This window comes from Podarcis cretensis (genome assembly GCF_951804945.1).
Source record: "Podarcis cretensis genome assembly, chromosome: 12".
Lineage (NCBI taxonomy): Eukaryota > Metazoa > Chordata > Lepidosauria > Squamata > Lacertidae > Podarcis > Podarcis cretensis.
The window spans coordinates 40135177-40152045 of record NC_137181.1 but is presented as its reverse complement, the minus strand read 5'-3'; positions in this window follow the sequence as shown (position 1 = coordinate 40152045).

Below are 16869 nucleotides of genomic sequence, written 5' to 3'. Positions count from 1 at the left end.
CACGTGCTGAATACTCTTCCTGTATTCTGTATGCTCCTATATTTTGCTCTAGGGTACAGAGCTGACAACTTTTTATTTCAAAACCACAGTCCAGAATTATATCTATTGTCTTGGTGTGATTCAGGTCTGTACAACTTACAGTGTGTCAAGCTGAACAGAGATCACCAATCACTTATGTGCTTTCTGCTACAAACTTTCATTTCATTTCACTTTTAATTTGTATACAGTGGTACCTCAGGTTAAGTACTTAATTCGTTCCGGAGGTCCGTTCTTAACCTGAAACTGTTCTTAACCTGAAGCACCACTTTAGCTAATGGGGCCTCCCGCTGCTGCTGCGCGGCCGCCGCACAATTTCTGTTCTCATCCTGAAGCAAAGTTCTTAACCTGAGGTACTATTTCTGGGTTAGTGGAGTCTGTAACCTGAAGCGTATGTAACCTGAAGCGTATGTAACCCGAGGTACCACTGTACTGCCTTTCTGTATTACTATACACAGGGCAGTTTACAGCAACAAAATATACAACAAAGAACACACACCTTATGATAATCTGATCCAATACAAGAAGTCATGATAAAACATAACTTTAAAATGGAACGACTTATATCAAATAAAGTAATATTCTATTAGAATATAATGGTACACAATAAAAATTAACTCTCAAAACATCAGCAAATAATTAAACAGAAATTCATTCTTAACAATTACAATGAATAATTATTAAACTACGGTCAATAAAAACAACTACAAGTCACAGTGCATAAAATACCACAGTACACACAAAGCCATGTAAAAGGATCAAATTGAGAAACAAAGAGACACAACTTATAAAATGATTATTATTTTTAAATCCCTGAAGGTTTATTATTGACAATGTGTCTACCCTTTGTCTAAACCCTTACCGCCACCCTGTGAAGTAATTTAGACTGACAGATCATGGCTGGTAAAGAGTCACCCAGTGACAGTGACATTCATGGCTGGCTCAGGATTTAAGCTTAGTTGCCTCCTATTCTGGTCCAACGTTCTAACCACACCACCACAATGCATGCATCAAAGGTCTCATCTTGCCAGTTCTTTGCAACTGACTCATCCAATTGGGACCTAAGTGCATAAATTTGTAGGCCAAAATCATACGTCCGATTACAAAAATACCACTTTTCTAAAGACTCCAGAGTCCAGTCTGTACTTTGCTGACCAGAGCACAGTTTGTATGTTTATACTCACAACACAAAGCCTTTCTGCATGTGTCCAGGAACCCTGAAACTGGGAGTACCAAATAACTTCAAAAAGGGATAGAAACATGCTTCAAAGCCATCTCCAGTTCAGGAAGTGAAAGGGAAAACACAAAATAAGTGTGATGAGAGGAGGGGGGAGCAATCATCATTTTATCCTGCTCCATCCGACCAGAGTCAGTGGAAGGCCCTGTTGAAACACAGATTTCTGTCATGTTCATGGGTGTGTCCCTGCAATGAAGGGGGTCTGGAATCAACACTGGTGTATTCATCCTCTGTTTTGTCCATGCTCCTACCACACCATGGTAGGAGTCACTCTGCTGTCAAGTGGAGCCCTCCAGCCTACTGCCAGTGTTTGAGGTGAGTTCCAACATGGTTGTCCCATTCGACCACTGTAGCTCTGTCCCTGATGGTTTAGCTGTACTTCCAAAGGTCTCTCATCCAACAGATTTCAGGTATGTGGTTGCACCCTAAGGAAATTTTAGGTGTTTTTTCTTTCTTATTGGGGAAATAAAATGAAAATTGAGACCAGGAACCTCCAACATAGTAAATGAATGGTTTTATTTTTAAGCAGTATGTAGATCTTGCTGTTAGAGGGACGCGGGTGGCGCTGTGGGTTAAACCACAGAGCCTAGGACTTGCTAATCAGAAGGTCGACGGTTCGAATCCCCGTGACGGGGTGAGCTCCCATTGCTCAGTCCCTGCTCCTGCCAGCCTAGCAGTTCGAAAGCACATCAAAGTGCAAATAGATAAATAGGTACCACTCCAGCGGGAAGGTAAACCGCGTTTCCGTGAGCTGCTCTGGTTCGCCAGAAGCAGCTTAGTCATTCTGGCTACATGACCCGGAAGCTGTACGCTGGTTCCCTCGGCCAATAAAGCAAGATGAGCGCCGCAACCCCAGACTCGGTCACGACTGGACCTAATGGTCAGGGGTCCCTTTTACCTTTTGTTATCAAACAAAAACAGAAGAATCTCATATTTTAAGAGAGGCTTCATGTGGTTTCATGCCATGCTGTAGCCAGTTCCAGTTCCAGTTCCAGCTGCTGCTGTGTTCCAGTTATCCTGCATCCCATCCCCCTCTGGTCCCTGACCTCTGTTGGACTGGCTCCTGACTGTGGATTTGCCAGTTGGACTGCTACTAGTGCCACCGCCCATACCCTGGTCCCTATGTATCGGTGCTGGACTCTTGCCTCTCACGCCCCAGATAGTGACAGTCATTTTTGTTAAATGCTAAAAGTCACCACTCTTCTTCTAGCAATTTTGTATACTAACCAATTGCCAACTAGTATGTTGTGGGTTAAAGCCTCAGCGCCTAGGGCTTGCCGATCGAAAGGTCGGCGGTTCGAATCCCTGCGGCGGGGTGCGCTCCCGCTGCTCGGTCCCAGCGCCTGCCAACCTAGCAGTTCGAAAGCACCTCCGGGTGCAAGTAGATAAATAGGGACCGCTTACCAGAGGGAAGGTAAACGGCGTTTCCGTGTGCGGCTCTGGCTCGCCAGAGCAGCGATGTCACGCTGGCCACGTGACCCGGAAGTGTCTCCGGACAGCGCTGGCCCCTGGCCTCTTAAGTGAGATGGGCGCACAACCCCAGAGTCTGGCAAGACTGGCCCGTACGGGCAGGGGTACCTTTACCTTTACCTTTATGTTGACAGAATTCACACTGTGGAAATACAAAATTTAAAGGAATGCTTTCTGAACGTAATATGCTAAGAGGGAAAAAAGATTTCCTAGCAAACACAAGTGATTGACTTTCCAATTCTTTGCAATTCTTAGGACTTTCAGGATCAAAAATTCCATAGCGATCTATAACTTCACAATAGCACTAGCTGTTTACAGAATCTAGTATTCCTTCAAATTTAAGAAAAAGCGCAGGCTGGAGTTACATTCCTTCCTTCAAGCTCATTTGTATTAAAGAAGAAGAAAAAACAATGAAGGGAAAACAAACCTCCTGCTGAAATGTATGTGCTGCTACTATTTTTTATTTTTTTTTACTGCTGAATTCTTGCCAGGCAGGAAGCACTTACAAAGAGTTCATGTTTCCCAACCAATTTTGTAAGGGTGAAAAGGTAGAACAGCATATGCAAAGAGAAGTGGAAACAAGTTTAAATGCTTACCTTTCCAAGCTGTGCCACAGGGAGACTCCCTTCCCTTAATACTGGGTGGGAAACCTCTGTCAGGCTGGGGTGATATGCATCTAACTAATAGTCATATGCAGAATTGCATCTATTGATCTTTCTGTGCTCTGGTGACCGAAACAAATGTATTGAACAAGACATAATTGTCTAATCTGCTGTCAACAGACAAGCCCGAGTTGTGAATCAGTGGGTGATTACCTTATAGTACTTCTGCCCCCGAACCTTTCCTCTCACTTACTTAAAAGCCTTAGCTTATAGTGAAGACTTTAGACCAGAAGGTACCAAAGTAAATTACTGGGGAAAGTATTTCCACAGAAGGACCATCTGCAGAGGACTGAATTATACTAGCCTGCTGGACATTCTCGCTTCCATTTTTAAAAACCTATTAACTCCATGTTAAAAGTCAACAAAACTTGCCAGCTAGCCAAACTGGATAGACCTGAAACCTACAAGAATGTAATTTTCTCTGTGTAATCCTGCCAAGTGGCCACTACTTCCTTTTGGTCCTAATAGTTCAACATTCCTTAGTTTAAATTACCATTCATTAGCATAATTAATGGAAACCTTATTAGCACAATCCTATAGGACTGTCTTATCACTGGTCTGCCTTTTCAGATGTCGGCAAGTCCATGACCCACTCATCAGGTGTGTGGGGATCTGTTCCATTCAGTACCATTTGTTTCTTTTATTAAAGGGGTGGACACAATTTCCTAGGAGAAAATGTTTGCCAGAATAACTTAATGTAAGGTTACCAGACGTCCCAGTTTCCCAGGGACAGTCCCCGGATTTACAAATCAGTCCCCATACAAAATCCATTGAAGTTGAAAAGTGTCCCCGGATTCATTGGAAAAAAATCTGGTCACCTTAAGGTTTTGTGACCTTGCTATGGTTGCCAATGGTTGCCAGGGAAGGAGCTGGGAAGGAATTTGCCTGTAGACAAATTTGCCAGTCTAGAGGTTTTGCCTTCCCCCAAAGCAAAATGTCACAAATTTGGCAGTTAAGGCATTGGGTGGAATCCTAGTCTTCAAGCTTTGGGGTGAAGTAGTTCATCACCCTGTCCAGAACTGGTGGCCTATTCAGCGTCCCCCATTAGAGGGGTCTCAGTGGAAGTTTCTGTCCAGGAGCCAAACATGGAGCAGACAGGCCATAGAGCTTCCATTAGCAGCCTTAGTAGATTGGCATCTTAGGGAGGCCATAATGCTTGGCACATCCCCAAAAAGGTTTCAGCCCTCCAGCAGGAAGCTGAAACGGATGTACACCCAATGCCTGTGCCAAAATTCCACCTACATTTGTAATCAATAAAGTTTTGGCCCTTTTTAATCCTGCTTGAGTTTGTTTTATCACATAGTACTTTAGACCCTGCCTAGGGGAGGGTGGCGCTGAGACTGGGACCGCAACAAAATAAAAATCTGCAGACTTGCTTTCAAATATATCTAGCACGCTGCTTCTAGAATCCTGCAAATCTTCTTTAATACAGAGGGGATCAAAATCCTTAATACATACGGTAATACTTAATAATAAAATACCTTGCAGTGCCAGATTTCGGGGCCCTCAAAGCCTCTGTTTCCAGCATGAATGAGAAGGATTCAGATTTATATGGGACTCTCACTTGTGTGAGAGCAATGGGAAGCTCAGGGCTGCTCTTCCAGTCCACAGAACATCACAATGGAGCATTTGGATCTAGGGACTCAGTTATATAGCTGCAAATAAAACGTTTTAAGTGTGTTTTAAGTGCAATATACAATGTGGCACTAGATGGCGATGGTAAGCCTTATGGAAAAGTCAATGTATTTTAAGAAATGTTTCAAAAAGAAGCATTTTCAGGACTTTTTTATGTGTGTAATTTCCCCCTAGGTTGATTTGGTTCCATTGAAGCCATTCACAGAGAGATTTTTATGCCTGGCGCAAAGCAATGCATGCAGACGAATATCTTCTCTGGGGTTAGACATGATCTCCATGATCAATGGGGATTTTCTACTCTACGGTTAGAGTCATTTTCCATCATACCTTAGACCAGGACTGTCTGTTCATGCAGACTTCTTGTGTAGATATCAGAGAACTATGGAGCTCCACATTATCTTTCATGCACAAAGAGCTTAACTGAGCAGACGACTGTACAGACTTAACTGATCTGTAAAAAGGTAAAGGGATCCCTGACCGTTAGGTCCAGTTGCAGACGACTCTGGGTTTGCAGCCCTCATCTCGCTTTACTGGCCGAGGGAGCTGGCGTTTGTCTGCAGACAGCTTCCGGGTCATGTGGCCAGCATGACTAAGCCGCTTCTGGCAAACCAGAGCATCGCACGGAAATCCCGTTTACCTTCCCGCCAGAGCGGTACCTATTTATCTACTTGCACTTTGACGTGCTTTCGAACTGCTAGGTTGGCAGGAGCAGGGACCAAGCAACGGGAGCTCATCCCGTCACGGGGATTCAAACCGCTGACCTTCTGATCGGCAAGCCCTAGGCTCTGTGGTTTAGACCACAGCGCCACCCGCATCCCTTAACTGATCTGTAGGTGGGTCTAAAAAAGTGGAAGGTGTATTGACCTTTTAAAAACATTGACTTTGGCTGCATGGGGAACATGTATTAAAATATCTGGTTTGGGGTGGGATTCCAAGCAAGCCTGCAGAAAGAGGTACTAAGAAAACTCTCATCAAATAAAATAACTGGAGTAGGAATCCCAAGTATAGCCTTCATATCACATTTGCAGACATCTTTGTTACAGAGACTTGGCCCATTTCTGGTGGTCTGGGATAGTCTGCCCATTGCTATCAGGAGCTTGACAAACTGAAAGGCTTCTGAGATCTCTTAATCTGTTTTTTTAAAAAATGTCTCTAGCACTGTTGCCAACATTTCTCTGGATGTTCCTCTCTCTTTAACACCAGCTGTAGCAGACCAAAATCCAACTGGTGAATATTTTATCATCTCTTCTTCTCACTAGACAAGGGAATAGGTTTTCTTTCTCATGCAGCTGCTAAATGGACCACAGAAGAAAGTTTACAACCTTAGCACTGAATTTTGCCAGACCAGGTTTGGCATTTCAGTGCTTGTGGTTCCTGATTAGTTTAATTATATATTTTCCCACCCCAAGTCATTGGGATAGGCACATGGTAAATTAATGAGTGGCTTGTGGCTGAGCTTTTAACTTAGTGGTTTTTTTTTTCTTTACCCAAAGTCCACGGAGATAAACTAAGACTCTCCTTGAATTCAAAGGTTGCTCATTCAGATCCTTAGAGCAGATGGACTCTTCATTACATGATAATTTATCACATCATTTGCAATGCTGTCATGTACTTGATTTGTAGAAGAAGGCCGACCTTAAGTGTAATTAATTCGGATAGTGGTTCTCTCCGATGCCCTGAAAGTAGTCCAAATCGGTGCAACACAGGGGCAATTTGGGGTCATTTCATGAAATGTAATTTTTGTAGATACACGTGGAATCAAGATGGCATCTAGCTGGGCAGCGATTGACACATCACTGCTCTCTTGCCTTATGTTTACAGATGTTGCGGCCTATTAAATTAGCTCTGGTCGGGGCATATTCCAAAGTAGCTTCCACACAATAGCTCAGAATATAATAACAGTAATACAAAAAAATACCCTACTGGAGTGAATCAAAGACACACCTAGCTGAGCACCCAGCATTATTCAGCTGGTTACAAGCAATACAAGACAGGATTGAGAGGAAGCTACTTTTGACCAAGTCAGACCATTTGTCCATCTAGATTTGTATTGTCTACACTAACGGGCAGCATCTCTCCAGGATTTCAGACAGGATTCTCTCCCAGATCTACTTGGAGATGTCAGGAATTGAACCTAGGACTTTCTACAAGCAAAGCAGATCACCTAGCACTGAGCCATGCCTCTTCCCTAGAGAACAGCTGGAAAAGGTATTCTAAGGCTCGAATTATATGAATGGTTCCATGAGAAACAGAATTGTGAAATCAGCGGCGTAGCAAGTCTAAACATCAATGGAGGTGTTTCATCCCATAAAACAGTCGGCATCTGCATTCACATAATGCCTGCTCTGCTTTGGTTACAGATACAGAAGAAAATGTGCCTGTCTTATGTTTTACTTATGATTTATTTCCTCCTCGATTTTAATAAAACCTCTAAGCGGTTTACAAGAAATATTAAAATTATCAGTAAAAAAATGGTTAAAAACAATTTAAAGCATTTTTTTAAAAAATACAATTAACAGCAAAAAAAAATTAAAACCTGTACATGTCTAGAGAGGCCTGCCTAGACAAATATGTTTTCAGCCCGTGCCAAAAAGAGTATAGCAAAGGCATCTGCTTGGTGTCAATAGGCAAGGAGTGCCACACTGTAAGGTTGATTTTTCAGAACTGCAGAACAAGTATCATGGGGCACCTGTAGCAGGACCAGTTCCACAAACTGAAGTGGTTGAGTGGGGCAAGGTGAGCCTGCCAGTAAACTGGCCCTAAGCCAAGAAGGCCTTTATATACTAATAGTAACACCTTGAACTTTGCCTGGTGACAAATGGGCAGAGAGGAGTTGGAGAACAGATTTCACATTAAAGACCCTTATGGCTGGTGGAACATAATGACCTCCCTTTGAAGGGGGAAAAAGGAGGGGGGGTGTTAAGTTGCGGGTGAACATATCAGACGACACAGCGATTCTTCAAACAGCTCTTGTTTATTCTCAGGCCAGGACAGAACTGAACTGAAGGGTTCAGTCAGCCTGCTTATATAGAGTTCCAGTACAACGTAACTGTAACAATTTTCTAAAACTATCCAATCACTGAACGTCACTTTCGATCCCTTATTTGCATAACTATCTACAGTATCCCCCTGCTGGCCCAGGGTGAGAACTTTAGTACATAAAGACAAGGAGCATAGCAACTTTGCTCCTCTCTGCCTTCTGACAGTGCATTGCAGTCAGATGCACCGGCTTGCGAGGGTGATTGTGGGGGCCAACGTCGCACGTGTGAGCATCACTCCTCACAGCTGAAGCTGGGCAGAAGCTTCCTGGGCTTTAGGGAAAAGATGTGAGGCCCCTGTCCCAATTTTTAATGGTAGAATGTTGGAGCAAATGCATGCCACATGCCACACTCAGCTCCGAACTTTTGGGACATCAGGGAGGCCTGGCCAAAAATATAGAGGAGCCCAAAAGCACTTGGCCTCTAGGAACCCGCACCCCCTGATTTCAGTAATCCAATCTTGAGGGCGCCGATGCCGAACTGTTGTGATCAACTTCTCCCAGTCCAGGTGAAATATACTCGGAGTCGAGAGTGGATTTCATGCTCTTTATTCAGCTCATAGTGGTGAGGAGGAACGGAAGTTCCCCCAGAATGTCTGCTTTATATACATTATTTCACAATGGGACCCACGTGATTGGCTAATTCTGGGATTCTCCTGTAGACCAATCAGGTTGCGGATTTACTTCCACCTGGAGCTGGATTGGGTGGCTCCTGTGGACCAATCAGACTGCTGCATTCTGGATCTTATTGTTCTAGAACCAATCCGACTGCTGCATTCTGAATCCTATTGTTCTAGGACCAATCAGGCTGCTCCATTTTGGATCCTATTCAACTCAGTCCATAACACCAGGAATAGTCAAAGCTGTGGTACCAAACACAACTGATGAAAGGTGCTTCTAGCCATTGAGACTATCTGTGTCTCTAGCGACAGACTGAATCCAGAAGCACTCCAGGACTGTGTACCTGCTTTTTTAAGAGCAGAGCAACTCAAAGGTGAGGTGACACATCCTGTGCCTTCAGACTAAGCCTTGGGACTCTTTGGAGCTTTTATGTAGGATTAGAAACTGAACATGAAATAAGGTAGTGAAACCTCACTGAAATACAAGGAAAACAGCCGAACATTAGGATATATTTATAGTGCGCACAGCGCTAAACGAATGGTAAATGCTGCTATTATGAGGAAATGCCACTGTCTGATTCCTAAATCCAGAATTTGGGTGATGTGCTCTGCAAAGACTGCATGCAGAATTAGGCGTACGCGTGTAGATTGTTAAAACACTGGTGCATAACAGCACAGACGGTAGAGGAACATCTCTTTAGCAGTGGAAAGCTTGCCAGTATTCCTATATGTCTTTATTACAGCCCAAGTTAGTAACACTAAGCAGTCACTCTGCACAGGTGTAATTTAGAACATGGTTTGCCACTGAGAACTGTGAAGTTTTCTGATACTGGATACCATCATTACAAAAACACTTCTGCTAAAAATACCCTCGTGCTGATCCCCTATGAAGTGTTGTTCAGGCACATATAGGATTGCACTGTGAGTTTTTTAAATGGTCTGTGACTTTACCTGAAGCTGATTTAATGGTGCATTTGTTTGTTTGTTTACTTTCCTCTTTCTTTCTTTTTTTTAAATCCCAAAGGATAGAAGTGGCAGTAAAAGAGAATTCATTTTCCTAGGAAGCAAGTCCTTTTATTTCACAGCCACATACTTGCCTGGGCCTTTGTAGTTAACACATTTCAAAGTGAGCCAGATTAGCATGGAAATTAATATCCTGCTATTGCAAGAGAAACCAGGAACTGGCATCCCACGATCTCTCCTGTTCCCAGAATGTGGCACACACTAATTTAGCCCGTGATCAGTTGCATTATTTTAATCTTATTTGGAGTTTTGAAAGCAAAGCATGGAGTCCAATCTTTTTGGGAAACAGAGTCATAGCAGGTCAATTATAAATCCATTCCAAGCTCGAATACAAATAGTCTTCCATCGTATATGAATAAGTAGCATTCCCACACTTTTCTGTGCATTTTCATGTCACTGCAAAGAAGTCCACTTTAAAAAGTGGATTTGTTGCACCAGGACAAGAGAGTGCTTTAATCCACTTTAGTTGTGCAAACCTAAATTTCCAGTACGGACTTGAATCCATTCCACAACATAACTGAACAGACTGAAGGTGACCTTAGGCAATACTAAAATGACCATGATCCCTTAGTTCTCTAACAATGAGGTAAGTTTCATTTATGCCCATCAGCTGCAAGTGATAACTGTGTTTTAATTGTTATGATTTTTTTAATCAACAGTTATTTTTATTCGGGCTGGGCAGGCGCTCTCTGATTCGGTTCAGGGCTTGATCCAGCATCACATTAGGGAGAAACGGCTTGCAAAAAATGTGTACATTGGTCAAAATTGCGTATCAAAATGTGGTTATTGGGAGAAGCGAGCCCTAAAATGCTGACGAAGTTTCATGAGGTTTTTCTTGCAATTTGCTGTGGGGAAGTGGGTTTAAGATTGGGAAAAATTAGAAACTGAAATTGACACATTGGTCCTCCCCTCCCTACAACTAATATATTCCTGCTACCACTTCATTGCGAATGCTGCAGGAGCCCTGTCAAAAAAGAAAAGGCTAGTGGCTCTGCTCCTGGTCAGTGAGATCATGCCTATAAGGAAATTCTGCGCTAGACTGCGATAGATTTAGCAGTCAGGAAAAGCTGTAAATGGTTGCAGAGGGGCTCTTGAGAAATCAGACATCCATTATTAGTATCAGTTGAAAACAAAGTGCAGCTGAGGACAGCTGAAGGAACTATGGGCAAGCAGGCTACTGTATTTGCCCGGCTTGAAACCATTTGTATTTCTATTTTCTCCTCCACCTGGTTTTAAAATGCATAACCCTAAAGCTCAGCAGTTAGGCAATGGTCAATTTTTTAAAAGCATTTATTTAAATGTATGATTTCACAGGCAGATGAGCTGTGGTTGATGTTTCCTCCCTCTCCTCCTCCTCCCAGTGGGAGAGAGACAGTAACCAGAAGCCACTTACCAGTTGCTATCATTTAGCGTGAATTCCTCATGGACAAATGCATTCGTTTAGCAACGCTGCTCCAAAGGCCCTTATGAGATCTGCGGAACTACTGCAGGTTCGTGGCTTATCCCTTCCCATGGTATCTCCCAAGTGAACTCTATGACTGCCCTATCCCTGAAATGCACAGCTACTGAGTTTCACAATCTTCTATAAATGCTGAAGGATTCATTCAGTCTGCTTGTTTAAAACAAGCAAACCTGAATCACACTTCCCAGACTAATACATAGATCACAACCCAATCTACATCCTCTGAGAGTACCCTCCGATTTTCACAGTTCTCCACTTTTTAAGAGCTTGGCTCTAAAAATGTACTAGAATGAGCATAAAAGAAATGTAGGACAAGATGCATTTTTGTGAAAAAAAATACATATAGAAAGTGTGTGTGTGTGCCTGAAACCTACAGATGCACAGGACAGAACAGACTTATAAACACAGGTGAAACTCATATGGATCAGAAAATCCTGATCTGTCCATTCCTGTACCCAGCTGTTTTAATTAATGTTCCTGGAACACTCCCAGATTCTTAACTACTGATTCATGCCATTGTTACAGAAGTCTCCTTTGGCAGTTACCTGTAGTCACAAGGGCACCGTTGAGAAAAACTTCTTAAGGCACTTGCTGAACAGGAAAACATTTAAAGGAAAAAAAAAATGTGGTTTGTTTCTTTTTTAAATGGCAGATTCTAGGGGTTATATTATTAGAGACTTTGTTGTCCCGAATGGGGAAGAAAGACTCCCAGAACTGCAGAGCCCAAACGCATGCATGGCCGAAGAAATTCCCATTGAGTTTGCAGGGACTTACCCCCAGGTAAGACCGCAGTCAGAGGTGAGGTTTCATAATCAGAGATGGCCAGATTAATATCTCTGAATGTGTTCAAGTCTATAGCTGCACCTCAGATGAAATAAATCCGTCAACAAACTCCCTGCCTATGAATAGCAAATTCTTGATCCTCATTGACTACCTTATCCACCAGCTGTTTTAACTGATTAGTCAAAAGCACACTCTTGTTGACATCAAATGTGCAGCAAAAACAAGTGTATAAATGAATAATTATTTCCAACACTTGCAATGAGATTAAGTGCTTATTGGATTAGGAAAATAACAGGATTTAATGGGGTCATTTATGCCACAGCTCTAGTATAAAGATGTACATTACATGCAACAGATCACTATCTCCCCTAGAACGATGGTTGTACCAACATGCACACGTTGTCTACGGTGTTGCCTCACATTTAATAACCTGTATTAAAATGTGCTAACACATAAATATAATGAGAAGCATAGCTAATATATGTTTGGACACTGAGTAACTGATTGGTAATATCATAAAACTGAGGTAACACCTTTCCCTGCTGATCTCAGCGTGCAAACTTTGGAACCACAGTTGTTTTCACATACAGAGATTTGCAGCGCTTCTGCAGCATTTTAATCTGACCCGATTTTGCAAAATAAATATTTCTTTTTAAAGTTTATTCTTTTAAGTTGCTTTGTGTTCACCCTTCTGAAAAAAACCCTATAATAATACTCTATGTTTTGCATACTTATTTTATCTTTAGCAGGGAAACGAGCGATCTACATGTCTCTGCAGTGTTTTTGGCAGCTATGTGTCAATCAAGAATGTGGGACTTCTGGTCTTGACTACAGCTTCCATCATCCCTTTCTCTTGGGCATGCTGACTAAGGCTGATGAGTTTTGGGGTCCAACAACCTATGGAGGACCACAACCTCCCATCCCAATGTAAAAGATACATACAGTGGTACCTCGGGTTACATACGCTTCAGGTTACATACACTTCAGGTTACAGACTCCGCTAACCCAGAAATAGTACCTCGGGTTAAGAACTTTGCTTCAGGATGAGAACAGAAATTGTGTGGCGGCAGTGCAGCAGCAGTGGGAGGCCCCATTAGCTAAAGTGGTGCTTCAGGTTAAGAACAGTTTCAGGTTAAGAACAGACATCCAGAACGAATTAAGTATGTAACCAGAGGTACCACTGTGCTGTAGATATACTTGATCTTCATCAGTTTCTGAATCAACAGAGATGATGCAAAAATTAAGAATGTGCCATAAACGAAGCTTATGCCATGACAAATTTGTATATCTTTAAGGTGTTTGGGGGTGTCTTTGCTGCGAGAGACTAATGCCTGTGGGAATTCTTAAAACATCAGTTTCAATTTTGGCTGAAACGAAGTGTCTGGTTTTTGTTTTCTTCCATAGCTTTTGAAAAATGTCATTTGGCGTTCCAGAAAAATTCTGTTCCAGCCTGCGAGGCAGCCACATGACCAGGTGAGTTCCAGAAGCGTCATGTGACCAGTCATATAGTCTTTGGACTTGAGAAGGCAAGTCAGGTGAAGCGCCTTTGGGAGGTGTCTGCGAACAAAGCTGAACTAGGAAAACATTGAGTGTGGGAGGAGGGGGGCTCCTTTCTGAGAACTAACTTAATTGGCTGGTTATTTGGTGGAGACGTCTAATCTTGGTCCCTGGGGTAAGGCCTTCAAACAGGCTTGGGGACAGAGGTTGGCAGGGTATTCCAAGGCCATGTGAGGTTCCTCTGAAATGAAGAGGGTGAAACTCCTTGGCAAAAAGATTGCCTGAGCAGGTATCATGCTGCCAAAGCTCTTGCATATAAGAACACAAAAAGTAGATTAATAATTCTTGAGCCTCCAGGCATGAAAAGAGGATTGAAGTTTGTACTTGCTACGGTTGCCACTTTTTACCACAGACGTTGTCCTTTACAACTCCAGCTGAAGCAGGAGATAAAGGTCCTCTAGCTCCTTCCACCAGCTACTTCCAGCATCCTGTCCCTTGGCCACTGCCCTGTTTGCTGCACCAGTAGGACAGCTGGAGACCTGCTTGTCACAGCAGGAGAGGAGGATGGAGGTGCAGATGTCAGAACTCTGCATGGAGGGGGTTGTAGAATCATAGAACTGTAGAGCTAGATACACTGGTGAGCCAGTGTGGTGTAGTGGTTAAGAGCAGTAGACTCGTAATCTGGTGAACCGGGTTCACGTCTCCGCTCCTCCACATGCAGCTGCTGGGTGACCTTGGGCTAGTCACACTTCTCTGAAGTCTCTCAGCCCCACTCACCTCACAGAGTGTTTGTTGTGGGGGAGGAAGGGAAAGGAGAATGTTAGCCGCTTTGAGACTCCTTCGGGTAGTGATAAAGCGGGATATCAAATCCAAACTCTTCTTCTTCTTCTTTTCTCTCAATTCTTCTGGAAATTTAGAGGGCAACCTCTGGGGTAAGAGATGGAAACCCATTGGATTCTTTGCAAGGTCGAACTTACAGAATAATAATAATAATAATGAGTGCAATGCCATGCACATGTTCTTACCTGGAAGTAAGGTCACATCCACACCATAAATCTAAAGCACATTTAAAGTGCACGACTCCCCCCCAAGAACCTTGGGAACTGTAGTTCCCAAGTCCTAGCTCCCTTAGCAAACAGCAGTTTGGGAAAAGCCTTGCGCTTCAAATGTATGGTGTGGAAGTGACCTAAGACTCATTGGAAACAGCAAAACACCTCTGGCTAAATGTGTGTAGGTTTGCGGTGCATATTACCAGAATGGATGGCAACTTTCTTTTGCTATCGATGTGGTGTTGAGCAACGGGTATATGTCACCTTCCTCAATGGTTTGCATGACACGAGGCTCTTCAAAATTCTGCAGTTTAAATTGTTTGGGTGTTTTTTTGGCACTGAAATAGCTTAGGTGTAAATTTTCAAGAAGGGCAAAAAGCAATTAAACATTTATAATAAATAAGTGCATGTTTGCTCATAATAACTCACACCCACCCAATTATTCCTATCCTTGAGTAACAGCTTCAGTTCCTCCACCTTAAAGATAGTATCAGCAGGATATATCTGTGAAAACTTCCAAGGAGGCCCCTTACTGCCTCCCTTCTGAACATTTCCCACACTCTTTACTATGATTTAATCTGAAAACTTTAATTGAGCTGTACCATTTTAATATGTATAAGTAACAAGGCCAATTAATGTGCTGTTTTATGACAACATGTAGCATTCTATCAAACTGAAGAAATCCATAATTATGTTTTTGACATTCCCCTAGCTTAGGAAGCCCAGCAACATCACACAGGAACAACCAGATGTAAAATGATATACAGAAAGTGGAAAAGACCCATGTTATGGTTGTGAAATTTGTTACTCCCCTGGAGCAAGTAGCAAACAGGTTGGAGCCAATAGAGGGTAGCTTTCACCTCTCTATTTTATTAACGCTGCCTTATATCAAATTTATCTCAGGGTGGTGTACAATAACACATTTAAAACAATTAATTCCATTAAGCCCAGAAAGCAGATAAAACCGTAAATAACAACAGTCACAAGCAGACAGCCTTAGCAGAAAGCATGTCCTCTCATGGAAGGTGGGGCACCTACACTGGCTACAACCTACTGTTTCAAATAAGAGAATCTGCATATTGGGGTCTGAGAAATACAGTGGTACCTCGGGTTACAGACGCTTCACATTACAGACGCTTCAGATTACAGACTCCACTAACCCAGAAATAGTACCTCGGGTTAAGAATTTTACCTCAGAATGAGAACAGAAATCGTGTGGCGGCAGCGGGAGGCCCCATTAGCTAAAGTGGTGCCTCAGGTTAAGAACAGTTTCAGGTTAAGAACAGACCTCCAGCATGAATTAAGTTCTTAACTCGCAGTACCACTGAGGTTCAGCGCCGAGGGCCTTCTGGCGGTTCCCTCCCTGTGAGAAGTGAGGTTACAGGGAACCAGACAGAGGGCCTTCTCAGTAGTAACACCTGCCCTGTGGAATGCCCTCCCATCAGATGTCAAGGCAATAAGCAACTATCTTACTTTTAAAAGACATCTGAAGGCATCCCTGTTTAGGGAAGTTTTTAATGTTTAATGCTGTACTGTGTTTTTAATGTTCGGTTGGAAGCTGCCCAGAGTGGCTGGGGAAGCCCAGCCAGATGGGGGGTATAAATAAATTATTATTATTATTATTATTATTATTATTATTATTATTATTTAAGCAGAAACACCCGGGTGTGAAGCAGAGCCAGTGAAGGGAGCGGCCTGGATAAATCAGAGAGGCATGGAGGGCTGCCTGAGGTCCCAACCCCACCCAACATAGAGGAACAGAGATGGGGGCAGCACAGGAGAAGGTGAGGTCCCTGGAGAGAAGGAGTTGTGTGAATGTAGTAAGCGAGACAAGCTTTGATGCAATTTGCAAGCTGATATATTCTAAACCCGGCCATTTGGGACACCCATCCTTTCCAGATGGCTTGCAAAGAGCATTAAAATATATTTTTAAAAATCACGGAAAGATCACGTATTGAACATTCATCAGGGTCCTCCCCATAGGGTTCAGGTAGGGGGAAGCCCAGGATGAACTGGAGAGAATGTCGCCATTTTTGTCTGCTTCCTTTGCTCTCCTGGGATCCTTCCCACTCGGCGGCTTATCTTGTGAATAATAATCTTGTGATAATATTTCAGGTAGCTTAACAAGTCTCAAGCCTCCATTTGTTTCCTCTGGAAACCATGGTCCTAAATCCCATTACTCAGATGAATTTTTCCTAACTCCCCTGATGGGTTGAAAGACTAATGCCTTAAAACGCACCCTCAGAGGGTTTTTTTAAAAATTTCTCTAAACATGGGAGTCAATCTGTGAAAATATAGTATTTGGTGGGGGGCGGTTTCCTTCTAAAAATTCCCAGGCTCCACCTATGCGATCAAGGT